Source organism: Haemorhous mexicanus, chromosome 2, assembly GCF_027477595.1.
Source record: "Haemorhous mexicanus isolate bHaeMex1 chromosome 2, bHaeMex1.pri, whole genome shotgun sequence".
Taxonomy (NCBI): domain Eukaryota; kingdom Metazoa; phylum Chordata; class Aves; order Passeriformes; family Fringillidae; genus Haemorhous; species Haemorhous mexicanus.
The window spans coordinates 41,439,402-41,453,279 of NC_082342.1; the positions used below are offsets into that span (position 1 = coordinate 41,439,402).

The following is a 13,878-nucleotide window of genomic DNA, read 5'->3' on the forward strand; positions in this document are numbered from 1 at the left end:
GATGTCACGAGTAAAATAGTACATGCATATTGCACATGGTTAGTTCTGTTCAGGATTTTTTCTGTAGATGCAGTTACCATAGGTAAAAATATTTTGAAAATGGGTTGAATGAAATGTCAGTCTGAATGGGGATTGTGCTACTGATAGTGACTGGGAGTATTAATTATGAGGAGACACCAGATATTGTTCATTAACAGCAGTTGTTCCTATGTCAAAAAGTCTGGCGAATTTCACATAACTTGACAACATTCATGAATCCCAGGTGACTTTCAAGGCACCGAATTCACAGTTACAGAAATTTATGATTTATACTTGCATTAATGAAAAATTTTGACTGTTAATAAAACTGCAAGTGTTACAGTTTATTTGGACCTTCTGTTACAGATGCACTTAAATTATGTGGCTGTATGTACACATATTTTTTGTTATATTTGTATAAGCATTTAAATGTGTACACTGGGTATAATCTTCTCTCTGCCTTCCTTCTGGGGCTAGTGGGATAAAGAAAACTGGGGAAATTTTCATCCTGTTGGAGAAGATAGAGGGTCCTCACTAGTCCCACAACTGGAGGGTTACAGGAAGGATAGTCAGGACAGGTGAGGTAGGAGGGTTGACACTATATGTAAAGGAGAAGTTTGATTGCACACTCCTTACTGCTAGTGGTGATGTGGTTGAGTTTCTGGGTAAGAATTTGAGAATGTGATGGTAGGAGACTGTGTTGAGCACAGTGATGACAAAACAGTGGAGTATAAAATTTTCAGTGAGATTAGAATTAAGGAGAGCAAAGTTGTTACACTGGCCTTCAGAGGAGCAAGATTTGAGTTATTCAGGGAGATATTTAGCAAAGCATTTTCACTTTTCAAGGCTGCTCAGTCTGTAAGAAACATCTTTTACAATCTCAGGAGCAGGCAATTCCAGGGTGTCCTAAGTCAAGTAAGCAGTGCAGAAGACCTGCCTGGGGAGGGCAGTCCTGCAGACCAGGACCTGGGGGTGCTGGGTGGCAGCAGCTCAGTGTGAGCCAGCAGTGAGCCCTGGCAGCCAAGAGGCATATCCCATCCTGGGGTCCATCAGACACAGCACCACCAGCTGGCCAGAACTGTCCTGCTGCATTCAGCCCTGGTGCACTCTTACTGGGAGCGCTGTGTGCAGTGCTGAGCTGGCACCTCAGAAGGATGTGAAGGGCCTTAAACATATCCAGATAATGGCAGCAACTACAAGAACCTTGGGCTTGTTTAGTCTAGAGGAAAAGAGGCCAAGGGGCAACTGTATTGCTCTCTGCAGCTTCTGGAGGAAGGGAAGTGGAGAGAGAGAGCTTATCTCTTCCCCCTGGTATCCAGTGATTAGATGCTTAGGAATGGTTCAAAACTGCACCAGGGGAGATTTAAGCTGGACACAAGGAAGCTTTTCTTTATGAGAGAAACACACTGGAACAGGCTTTCTAGAGAGGTGGTCCATTCCCCAAGCCTGTCAGTGTTTAAGAACCATTTGGACATAATTCTTCAACTAAATTAGTCAGGCACAGGGACTAGAAGATTGTTGTATGTCCTCTCAGCTAAAATTGTCTATTCTATTCTATTATTTTCCAATTAAATGGGCATTGACAATTTTGTTTCTCTTTTGGTCTGTAGCAAAGCCTGCACTATGGTAACATGTGAAAGTAACATGTCAGATCAGCATAAGACAAGAGAGGGCTTATCTGTTAGCTGTGTGTTAGTGATTGAAAGGATCCCTGCAGCCTGCACCCAAGGAGAGGGCCTGTGGACAAGATAAATAGTGATGGCTCTGTCCAGGTTTCCTGTGCTCTGTGTTTATGTAGGCAAGCCAGAGACAGAGGCAAGAGGAGACACAACTGTAGGGGTATAAGGCAAAATACTCAGTGATACACTGAGCCCTGCAGTGATACACAGGCCACGGCTTTCACCCAGCTATGCACAGACAGGCCTTGTGCAAAACTAAAGGAAACCTTCCAGGCTGACTTCTAGTCCAAAAAAGAAGATATCAGGGAACAGAGGTTCCAATCCTTCCCTTGCTGGCTTTTTCCCTTTGTCAATTGCTTCCAATAGAAAAAAATCTGCCTAATTTCTTATTTGCAAATGGTTGCTTCCATCTTCTGGTATGGATTTTTATTCCTTTCTCTCTAATTCTTTAAATTTCAGCATTCCTCTGTGTCATGAGAGCACAGTCAGTAATGGTCTTATAGACTGAAGTAATTTGTAAGGTTTTGTTCTAACAAAGTAAAAACACTAAGCTCATTAATTTGGTCCCAGAGAAGAACTTCCTTCAGTCCTCAAATATTTCTGTGGCTCTCTATTGATCATCTACAGAGATTTTTAAGCACTCCTGAAAGGATGCATTACTCCAGTGCTGGGTTTATTAAATATCCCAAATACACAAAGGAAAGAGCAGTCTGATTATGTTTACCATTTATTGCCCTGATTACAGATTCAGTAATACTAGTTCTTTTTACCACCACATCTGTTTTCCCAGCACAGTCTGGGAATTGCTTTCACAACCACTGCTGCTTAGGAGTTACTCTGCCATTCTTGGTATTCTCTATATGCTCTTACCACTTTGCACTGGTACTTGCACGTGTACCTTTGTTGTTGGCTGTATTAAAACACAGCTTGGATGGACTAAGAATACAAAGCAGCCCTGGTCAGTCATTCTGTCTGCACATTCCTGTTTGTTGTGGTGACTGCATTGGTCTGCAGTTTGATCTGCAATAAATAAAGAGATTGAATGAAGTGATTCAATGGCTTAAACTTCTAATGGGCTTATACTTGATAGAATCAGTCATTCACTTTGAGGTGTGATTCATGTTATACGTAACAGTTTTACACAGAGTATGGGATACCCTCCTCTCTGATTCTGAGCTGTAATCGGCCTTCCTGCTTGGGTCCGTATCAAGGACAGTCATAAAATAAGTCTTGGGGCATTTTGCAAGTCCTTCCTGGAGGAGTCCCACGTTCTTTGCTGCCAAGATACATGAATTGGGTAGACAGCTTCCTCTCAGACTGCCTTGAAGCAGTGTGCATACTAGACACTTGGCTCCATGCTCCACACATGCTCCATTTTAGAGGCTTTGTGGCTTCACAGTAGCTACACAGAAGTGGATGAGGGAGTGAAATGTTCTCCAGCAGTTTTAAGCGTGTTGACTCTGAAATGATAGCACATATGTAACCTCACTTACCAAAGGCTTTATCCATTCAGTTCATGTTCTGCAGTACAGTAATGACTTTTAACAGGAATGCCAAAGCAAGTTAAATGCTTTAAAGAGTTCAAGTAAGAGATGTCACTAGCTTTAGCATTAGAATGGAAACATAGATTAGAATGGAAATATTCTTAACATTTCCTTCCAGACATGTAACCTTCAATACATCAGCTTTACATTATATCACCTAATAATAGGACTTTGCCATTGTTAGGGTTTCATTACTGCTAGCACTCTTGTATTTTCCCCCTTTCATGTCTTTAGTTTTATACATAGTTTACATTTTACATGGTTCTATTTTCCTATTTTCACATTTTTATTTTTCATCATTCACGTCCACTGGCTGACCTCTTTCCTCCGCTGAAGAAGGGACTTGAGCCCAACTCTGTGGGATTTTAGTATCCTGATTGCTTAAGGGCTCCTGTCTGCTGCACATGGCAGCACTGTGCAAGGTTAATATTGACAATTTTTATACACAACCTCTAAAGCATATTCAGTTTGGTGCCCACCACTGAGGAGCATCACACTGCCTAAGCCCCCAGGCTGTCATTTTCTATGCCACCTCTGAGCCCTGCCTCATCCTACAGTGTAACTCTCCTTCCATTTAATCTGCTTTCTCATGGCCACACTGTTCTCCTGATAATTTTCCTTAGAATGAAAACCATGTGCCCTACAAAACAGAAAAGATGTGTCTTACAGATGGGACCATCTCTGTCTTTACAAGTTCAGAATAATCAGGTCATTGCTGCAGGTATCCAGGTAGCATTTAGCTTTCATTTCAGAAATTATTTCTTTTTCTAAATTCAGTATGGTCCTGTAAATATCCAAGATGAATTTAGGGATGAAAGTCATAACATTTTTTTACTTAAAAGAAAAAATTCAAGGCAAGCTACTTCTAATTATCTTGCATTGATGCTGAGGAAAGGCAGTGCATACATCAAATTTCCCAGCCACTCAGGCATCACCAACTCTTAAGATATTCTTAAACAATGAGTGAAGAAACCAATAAAGAATTTAAGATTTTCAGTCCCTGAAAGTGGCTTTTTTGCACTTCATGGTCATTCATTACAATGAGGCTTAAAATAATATTTTCCCATATTTTTCCCTATCTATAATATTTTAAATGTGTTAAAAAGAATATGAGTTTATACATGCTCTGAGTTGTTTCATTTTCCTTGGAAATGGGTGACTGGAGCTCTGCAGAGCATGCTAGGTAACTTCTCTGTTAGGATCTGGAGGCTGCACCCAGCAGCAGTGCTTCTGCACAACTGGACCTGCTATCCAGCCAAGGTACAGCAAACAGAGGAGAGAGAACTTTGGGGAAATGGATTCCTAATGGTCTCTGGAGAATGTGGTTTAAATAGAAGGGAGCTTTAGTGGAGCAGAATTGAAAAAAAGAGAATAAGCCATTCATGCTTTGACTGATAACTGATTGATTGATTAATTGATTGATTGATCCATTGAAGCCTTTACAAGCCAGATGTTGGTGAGAGGGACCGGTGTGAACAGGCCTGAATGCCTCACTGCACACTAGATGAGACTGAAAGAAGAGGACTCAGCATCCAATTGACCCCATTTAAAAGGAAGCAAAGTGGGACCTGTCCTACAACATGAACTGGGAGTCAATGCCTAAATAACAGCTGAGAATGTGTAATGAATGTGTAAATGGAAGGGAGTCCCTGTGTATGAGAGTCAACTGAATCCTGCTATTACTAATAGCAGAAGATTGAAGTGCCTGGAGTTTCAGCTTTCTTTCCATTTGTACAGCAGTAGCTGGCCTCCACAGGCTCAGCTTGAGGCTTTCAGTCTAGGCTATTTTGTGGATAACAGTTTCTGATTCTCCTCCTCCCTTTTTTTCTTCTTCTTTTATTCATTGTGCCTCAAGTCAAAGCTTGAGGCAGCAGATGGATTTAACAGCATGGGATCAGCAAATTCCTATTATGATGAACTGAGAGAGTGAAAAACCCTAACTTAGCTCTATTCATGCAAAGGGGAATAATTGCTTGTGAGTCAGTAGAGCTAGGATTTCATTCTGTGCATCCAGACTCCTCCTGAGTACTTGAAAGTGGAAACTCTGGGAGTGTTTGGCCCTTTTAAGGGTATTCTTACAGAGAGAGATTTCAGAGGATATTAATGAAGTCAAAAATTATCAAGATAGTAATATTTACTTTACTTGAAAAATCATCTTAACAAGCTGGGTATGATTATACTTATAAAGCTACTTAAATTAAAGCAGAGCAAGTTCTGTTTCTGATGTATCTTGACATCCCCAAGGGCTATTGGGAATACTTTCTGGTCTTTAGGAGAAGCCTGCTCTCTTGGACACGTCCCACACAATAACATGTAGGTGTTGAAAGCAAACAGTAGGTGGCCTCAGAACATTATCATTGCTCTCTCCGGGAACAGCGGCAAAGCGAGGGCACAGCCCGGCTGATCCTCAGCGGCTCGGTACGGCTCCTTCCCTAATTGCAGGAAACATGCTGAGATGTGTCCTGCAGCCCAGCGCTGTGGCTTTCTCCTGGAACAAGGCCACGCGTTCAACCGGAATGCAAACTCCCGAGATCTACGTTTGCTTTGCTGTTTTAAACCCATTTTGACCACTGTCATGTCTCAGAAGTTACAGGAAAACCAAGAGTTGAACAGAGAAAATGAGGAGATAAGCAATTCTCATTTTTTGATGTGTCATACTGGATATATTACCTACTTGTGGTAGTGAAGAAAGACTGGAAAATCCTCTTGCTGCTTTACAATGAAATATTCTCTACTCACATGCCCTGTGTTTCAAATATCCAGTGAATGGCTACATATGGTGGTTTGGGAGATGAGAGCTCATTAGCCACCATGAGCTACTTCATGATTTGTCTTGCCTTCTTTAGGGAAGTTCTGCAGGCATAAAGAATTCAGATCAAACCTGTGGGCTTCAGTATCGTGAGAGTTTGCAGCTTTGGTCAAGGTTTGGTCCCCTCTAGTGCAATTTGTATCACCCGTATCTAATCCTGGCCCTGAATGCTTGTGCTTCAGAAGAATCCCTGATCTCAGGGAATCCAGACCAAATATATGTTGTAAGTCCATTTTCCATAACCTAACCTGTTCCATCAGTCCCCTTCCAGACTGCCAGATTGTACCAAGAGGAGGGAGAAGGAGAGTCTGTTATTGCATCTACCGTTCAATTGTTTTTCATTGTTAACTTCTCAGAAAATAAAAGAGAAGCCTTGTGCACTACAATGTTAGTCATTCTTCCTCTCAACCCAGGCTGCAGAGGTGTGTTTTCCATCCCACTTTCTTGTGTGTTCTCCATGTTCATATAGGTAAAAGCACAGGTTACCTTGGGAGTGCACCCTTTCTCTTGAATTGCAGGACACCTGCTTTCAATAGCAGAGTCTCTGGTCTGTACTGGTGGAGCATGGAAAATTTCCTCTTTAATCACCTCTCTAAGCTTCCTGTGGTCCTCTTCAATTTCCTCTTTTAAATTCTGGAAATTCTTGATCAGTCTTTCCACAGAAGGGATGTAGGCCCTTAACAAGGCAGAGATAGTTTCTTCATATATCCAGACTGTGCCAACCAAAGTTGCCACTTTTTGTTCTCCCTCCTTCAATGACATCACTCCCAATGAGGTGGCTTATGATGCTGGCACATTCCATATGCATTTCTGTCTCATGTTTTCTGTGCACTGAACGCTGTCTGGATTATTAGGGAATTGTTCATTATCTGAAAAAGATTATCTCCTGCACAGCTAATTCTCTAAGGTACCAGACACCTTGTGCCATGTTGTTCCACCCTTCATGGCGCACTAAAAACTCATCTTTGCACGAGTAACTTTCCCTCACACTTGACAAGAGTTGTCTGAAGAGGCTGAAAGTTTCTGGTCTTCTCCTGATTCGCTGGTCAATACCAGCATCCCAGAAGAGGGATTGCAGTTGTTTGGCTTCACTGCCATCCGCTGCCACACCATTGGCCACGATATCCCAGCGCTGGAGAAGCCAGGTCAATACGGGCTCCCCCCAGGATAGGATGGGGTGATTCTCTCTGGTCCTGTTTCTTCCACTGGTTTTGAAAATCCTGCTTCCTTTTATCACTCCCTGCAAGAACTGATTGGGTCTTGGATTTCTTCCTCTTAACAGGAGCGACTGCTGCTGGTGTGGGTTGTCACTCCAGTTCAGCTGCAGTGTCAGTGACCATGGTGCTTGTTGGTCTGCTTTCCTTCCCCTCCCTGAAGGTGCTGTACAGTAACAAACAGTGTGTGGTAGGCAGTAGCCAGGGCCCAGCACAGCTTCATGCCTGTCTGGAACAGCCACAGCAATTTTCTTACAAATATTCTGTATTCTGCCATTTTATCAGAGTCCCGTATTTGCTCAGGTGTGAACTTCCAAATCATTGGACCAGAATACTTCTTCAAAACTTGGCCCATTTTTCTCACCTTTCATGCTACTCAGGACTATGTACCCTCGGGGGCACATCTCTGAACAACCTCCCCAGAAATGTCTGTCCTGACTCTAAAGACAGTATAGACCATACAGAGAGACATTGCAGATTTAGCAGCAAGGTTTTGCTGTCCTTAACATCCAAAGGGAATTTCAAATTCTCAAAAGCTGTTGTAGCAGACCTGAATGAGAATCAAAGAGGGTGAAGGGCTGGGTAAAGCCATCCTCTCCTGTTCTCCCCACCTGGGTGGGGTAGTATCATTAATGCTGGGTAGTATTATTAATGCTGGGTACTTAATTAAGCTGGGTACTATTATTAATGAACTGCCAAAGGCAGCGGCCAAGGCCAGAACAGGCAAACTACACAGAATTCACAGCCCAAATGGCCCTCATTGTCCTTGATGTCACCATGTCATAAACTGAGGTCACACAGTACATCACCAAAGCAATCCTAATCCCTCTCCCCACCTTGACAAATATTATCAGAGGAGCACATACAGGAGTATACACTGGGCTAGGTACCACATCCACACGAACAGATCAAGCGCTGTATCCAGGGAGTTCTGTACCCAATACACAAGTGCTTCAATCAAAAAGTTATTTCAACTTCTCCCTTGAGCCCTACATTGGGCAGCAATTAAATGTGTTGGGTTTAGCCCCAGCAGGGAAATTGAACTCCAAATAAGCCACTCCCCTTCCTCCAGCCACTTTCAGTAAGGAAGGGACCATAAATGAGGGATTATAGGTTGAAATAACAATTTACTAAAAGAACAATTACAACTGCAGCATTAATAGCAAAATTACATCAAAGAGAAGATGTTTAATGCACAAAAGGGTATTCACCACTGGGAGCAAAAAAAAAGTACTTCCTGAAGATATTTATGTCTTTGCCAGAGAGAAGAAATCCTGCAGAAAACACACTGGCAAGTCCAGCCTTTGTAGAAAAGATCTCCAAACTGAAAAGCGCAGTGGGAGTGCTACCATGGCTGTAATGAAACTTTTCCTGGCAAATAAGTGTTTTATCTTGTGTTATACATCCATCAGCAGAGCTGCCTTTGAACACCTCATCCATTAGGCAAGGTTGAACCAGCACTTCCAGAGGGCTGGCTGACACTGCCTGCACAGCCAGGCTCCCAGGAGGGCAGACAATGTTAGACTGGCCTGTCTGTCCCCAGGTACCCCACTGCCCACAGTGCACAGAGCCTCTCCTGTGGTGGGGCCCACCCTTCTCAAAGAGGGGTCTGTTCAGCCTGGCCCCTTCCTTTCACAGCTCCTGTGACTCTCTGCAGGCCTTTATCACCTCCTCTGTATGGTAGCTATCAGATCAAATCATACCTGCATGGTACACACTGAGTTAGCCCTCAAAGTATCAGCAGCAAGCATGAGATTAGTTATGATTTGACCTGTCTGGAGAGTGAATACATTAACAGTTTTTTGAGGCTTTCTTTCACTCAGATCTCATGTGGAGCAAAGGATGGGCCTGGACAGCTTTGTACTGCTGTGACAACTGCAGCAATCTGCATTTGGCTCATCAGAAAACAAGATTTGACCTGTCTGAATTTCAGTAATGCTGGCATTTAGCTGAAAAGGAAATCCTCCTGAAATAACATAGATCTTGTCCTTCCATTTAAGTTCATCTGCTGCTGGTTGCACTTCAGTGCATGGGAATCCCCAGTGTCATCAGGACTGATTAGCCAGCAGCGTGAGGCAGAGGGATAGGATGTTCAATTTTCCCTCACCATGAAATTATCATTCATGTGGGAGATAAGAACACCCTTCACTTATTCATTAATATGATTTCAAAAGAACCCTGCAATTTCACTTGCCTTGCAGCCGACGCTGACCTAACAATATGAAATGCTGTTTAGTGAGTTATCAGTCCCCACAATTTCAGTCAGAATTTGATTATATTTTTGTGTTTTGTGGACTAGATTTATACTAAATTTAGTTGCTTAAGGTAACTGACTTAGCTGGTACTATCTCAGTTCAAACTTTTGAGGTTTCTACTCTTGGTTAAGTGGCCACATCACATTTGCACGGGCTGAAAATGTCTTTTAAATTGCAAGAAAAGCTCAGAAAGCATGAAAGTACAGTAGCTCAGTTAAAAGCACATCCTCATTCTTCTAAAAATGTGATAATATTTTTCTTCTCATCTCAATAGTTTTACTCTCTGAGTAGATTAAATATTAGTCATCTTCAGCAGCTTTGGAGCAGAGCAGAGCTGGGTCGAGTAACCTTCATATGGCCTTTCTCTACAGAGCTGCAATGTTCAGGATATGTAAATCAATACATAAAATCCTGTGCTTTGCTTATATACTCTTGTCTGACTACATCTGCATCATAGAACACATCTGCCTTGCTATATAAAACTGAGGAAGCATCTTGCTGAGAGAGTATCTTGCCATGAAGCCAGGGAGAAAGGCTACACAGCCCTAGGCCCTGGGTCTTTTCCAAGCTCAGTGGGATGGGTCCCTTGAAGACCCAAAACCATCATTCTTGTTTAGTTCACCTGGGGTTTTTCCCCGTCCAGATCCATAGTAGATGTGAGGCTGTGGGTCTCAGCCCAGTAGGAAGCTGTTTCCAGAGGGGGAAGCCCAGGGTTTGTGCTGCACACCCTGAGAGGGGAGTCTGGGGCACAGCTGGAGGTCTGTGCAGGGCAGAGGGCAGCAAAGCTGAAGCAGTCGTGCTCAGCTGGTCAAACAGGAGGCAGTCAAGCCCTGTGCTGCTCCTGTGAAGCACACAGCACCAGCCCAGCCTGTGGGCACCCCAGCAATGCAGCACCAGTCCTCTGACTTGGAACACTCTGGCAAGAGAGGCATAACCATTTTTTAGTCTTCTTTCAGCCTTACTGAAACTTGGGAAGTTTCAGTAATGACATGGCAACCAACACTGTGATTCATTTGACCTGACTTCAATTATATAAATACAAGTCTTTGGTCATAATCAGCATCTCTCTGCACTCAACAGCACATCCCAATCCTGAAATTACTTCTGAGCTGAATCTCACTCATAAAGGCTGCTCATAAAGAAACAGGGAATGTTTGGGTAAGGTTTTAGTCTGTTTGTTGACAAATCTTCAGTAAAACATTGAAGTTCAGTGTCTTTCCAAAAGCAATAATAAACTACCTGTCTCTTAAATGGAGTTCTACAGGACTGCAAACCTTTTTAAGATCCATAGCTAAGAGGTGCTGCTGTAATCAGAAGGTAAAAAACCTGCTTGTAACTGTGACATGCTGCCATGATCATTAATGAGAACAAAAATCATATTTATCAGAGGACAAAAAAAAGGCACGGAGCTTAAACTTGTAAATAAATCTATAGTATTATAAATTTTCCCACTTCTCCACTCCAAGTTAAAAGACAGGGTCTGGGTCATGATAAATGTGCTACCTCATTCAGACAATTATAATGCACCAGAGGAATTCAAACACAAAATGTTTTTGGAAAAGACACATAGCAAAGCCTTGAGGGAAGATATGATTTAAGGAAAACCTTGCAGCAGGAGGGAGAGAAAAAATGAAACACAGAAGTGGGAGGCTGATGGAAGAAAACGGATAAGAATGGGATAAATTTTGTTTTCAGTTGCACTAGCATAAATGATTTTTACCCCAATAGTACTTGCCTTTGGAAGGCCTAGAGTTTTCTATGGTTTTCTCTTAAAAACCAAGGACCAGCCAAAGCCAGGAAAGGAAAACCATAGAGTGTGGTCAGTATTCTGATGTGGGCTTACAGAATTTATTGCAAGGAGGATGGGTGCGTTCATTTTCTCCCTGCATAGGGATAGGGTATAGATTTTTTTCTTCTTTTCTTTTTTTTTTTTTTTTTTGAGCTATGAAGCAGCTTCTTGTAATATACTGATTTGGACTTTAAAAGGAGGGCAAGGAATTGGTTCAAATTTTTATCTTTAGTGGGCTAGCTGACCTGAAAATTATTCTGCCCTTAGACTTCATGCATATGCCTCTTCCCTGCAGGTAGAAATATGGCAGGTCCAAAAGGCTAATAGGTAAGTTCTTGGAAAGCAAGCACATAAAGAGATAGTAAAAGGACAACCCAGGGATTTATCACCAATACCTTTAAACCACTGACTGCACAGGCCAAGCTCACATTCTCTCTTGAGATGCAGGATTAGGCCAGATGGACACCAGCACAAGGTAGAGCATGTCCTTACCCTCCGCACCTCACAGATCACAGTTCCAAGGCTGAGCTCTCCTGCATTCTTAATCTAAGTTTGCAATCACAGGATCTCGGCATGCCTGTGGGGCACCACCTATACTGCTCATGGCAGGGGGAAGGCCAGGTGCTGGAAGGAAGCTGGTGGAATGGGGAGAGCAGTGCTCTCAGACAACTCTGACAGAGAGGTATAGCCATCGCCTGCAGAACAAGGAGACCTGCAGGAAGTGCACTGGCTCAATGGAAGATTTAACAAACTTAGAATTTTGCCAAAAGGGGAATACTGGAATGGCATTCAGAGAAGTGTAGGGGGTGCAGACGGAGCAGAACAAAATGCCAGTTGACTGGAAGTTTCTTTGTTGTCTCATCTAATGTTTAATACCCTTTTCAAAGTGTGACACATACCAGCCAAAGTGTGGGAGGTAATTCTGTATCACTGGCCTAGGTTTCCTCCCACACAAAGCAAATGCTTTTGCTTCGGCCTGTGCTCAGCTTTCACTGTGAGGATACACAGAGTCAGATCTTCACCTTTTGGAAGATGTATTTGGAATTCAAGAATGCTCTTAGGCACACATTTGCAATGAACAGGTATAACAAGCTGTGCCATCCCTGACTCCTGAAAACTGTTGTTCCCTAAAAAAGGATATATCCTTATTAACAGAAGCCTCATAAAGGTTGGTGGACTCTCTCCCAAACTGCATTTCATTGCAATGCCATTACTTACACAGAAATCTAACTGCCCTGACTACTTTGACAGATGCCAATCGATCAAGATAAACAAGCCAAGATATTCTTCCTGGTGTTTAGGTAGCCTTTCAGGAATATGTAGGTATGCTATAGGTACCATGACAGAGCCACCAGCCCCATGAACACAGTGTGAGCACAGTGCACCTGGGACTAGCTACAAGCACTCAAGCCTAGATGTGAACATCTGGACTGCCCTCCTAGTGGCTGATCTCTACCAAACTGCCTTCTACTGTACTCTAGATTGTACTGATTAGTGTAGGGATTTATATACCCTGAACCCTGCAGACCCATTTGAGCCTCCAACCACCTCTTTAAAAGACATGGATTTCCCATAGGCTCTTTATCATGTCAACCAGCCCTACGCAGGTGTCTTTCCCAGGAAATTCCAATGACATGACACACTATGTTGAGGCAAATCACCTATAGCAGAATTTTAAATACCTACCCTATAACTGGTTTTCAGTGTCTAAACCTCAAATGAATGTCACTAGGAGACAGAAAGTGGATTTTTCACTATAGGATTAGTCTAACACTGTGATTAAGCCTTCTCTGAGCAGCTAAAATACAGTCTTTCAGAAAACAGGTTTTTTTCATTGTGGACAAAACCTTTGAGTCTGAAAAAATCCCTATGACATGATGAGACTTTGCTACAAATAACCATGGAATTAGCCACATATGTCCATAGGCAGCAACTCTATGGGGCCTTTATATGGTAGCATTTGAAGGAAAGGCTTCCAGATGTTCACTGAATCACAGAATAGTTGAAACTGGAAGAGATCTCTGGAGATCATCTGGTTCAACCCCCACACTACAGCAGGTCTAACTACAGCTAGTTTCCCAAGTCACTCAGATACAGTGAGCTTCTGAATATTTCCAGGAATGGGGATTCCACAACCTCACTGGGCAATCTGTCAGTGCTCCATTATCGTCACAGTAAAAAAAGTGTTTCCTGATATTCAGAGGGAACCTTCTGTGTTTCAGTTTGTGCCAATTGTTGCCTCTGATCAGTGGACAGCACTGAAAAGACCCTGTCTCTGCTCTCCTTGCACCTTCCTTTAAGGTATCCCTTGAACCTTCTCCAAGCTTGACAGTTCCAGCTCCCCCAGCCTTTCCTTATATGTGAGGAAAGCCCCTTAATCATCCTTGTGGCCCCTAGTCCAACTTTCTGCAGCGTGCCCATGACTCTCTAGTACTGAGGAGCTCAGAACTGGACACAAGACTTCAGGTGGGGCTGAGGAGAGGAGACTGACAGGCTGGCAAGACTTGGCCTAATGCAGGATTCCATCTGCCTTCTTTGCAGCAATGACGTATTGCTGGTTCATCCTCAAC

General features: G+C 42.9%; 1 long non-coding RNA gene across 3 annotated transcripts in view; it reads right to left on the bottom strand.

Annotated features, from left to right (window-relative positions):
* The window catches only part of LOC132323385 (uncharacterized), a 60,178-nt gene that overhangs the window by 33,197 nt on the left and 13,103 nt on the right, over window positions 1-13,878 (bottom strand). For 2 of the 3 annotated variants that reach the window (XR_009485334.1, XR_009485335.1), the window contains one exon: window positions 2,596-2,717. The exons of the other annotated variant lie outside the window; for it this stretch is intronic. This is a non-coding gene — a long non-coding RNA (uncharacterized LOC132323385). The remainder of the gene's footprint in view (window positions 1-2,595; window positions 2,718-13,878) is intronic. 3 annotated transcript variants of the gene reach the window in all.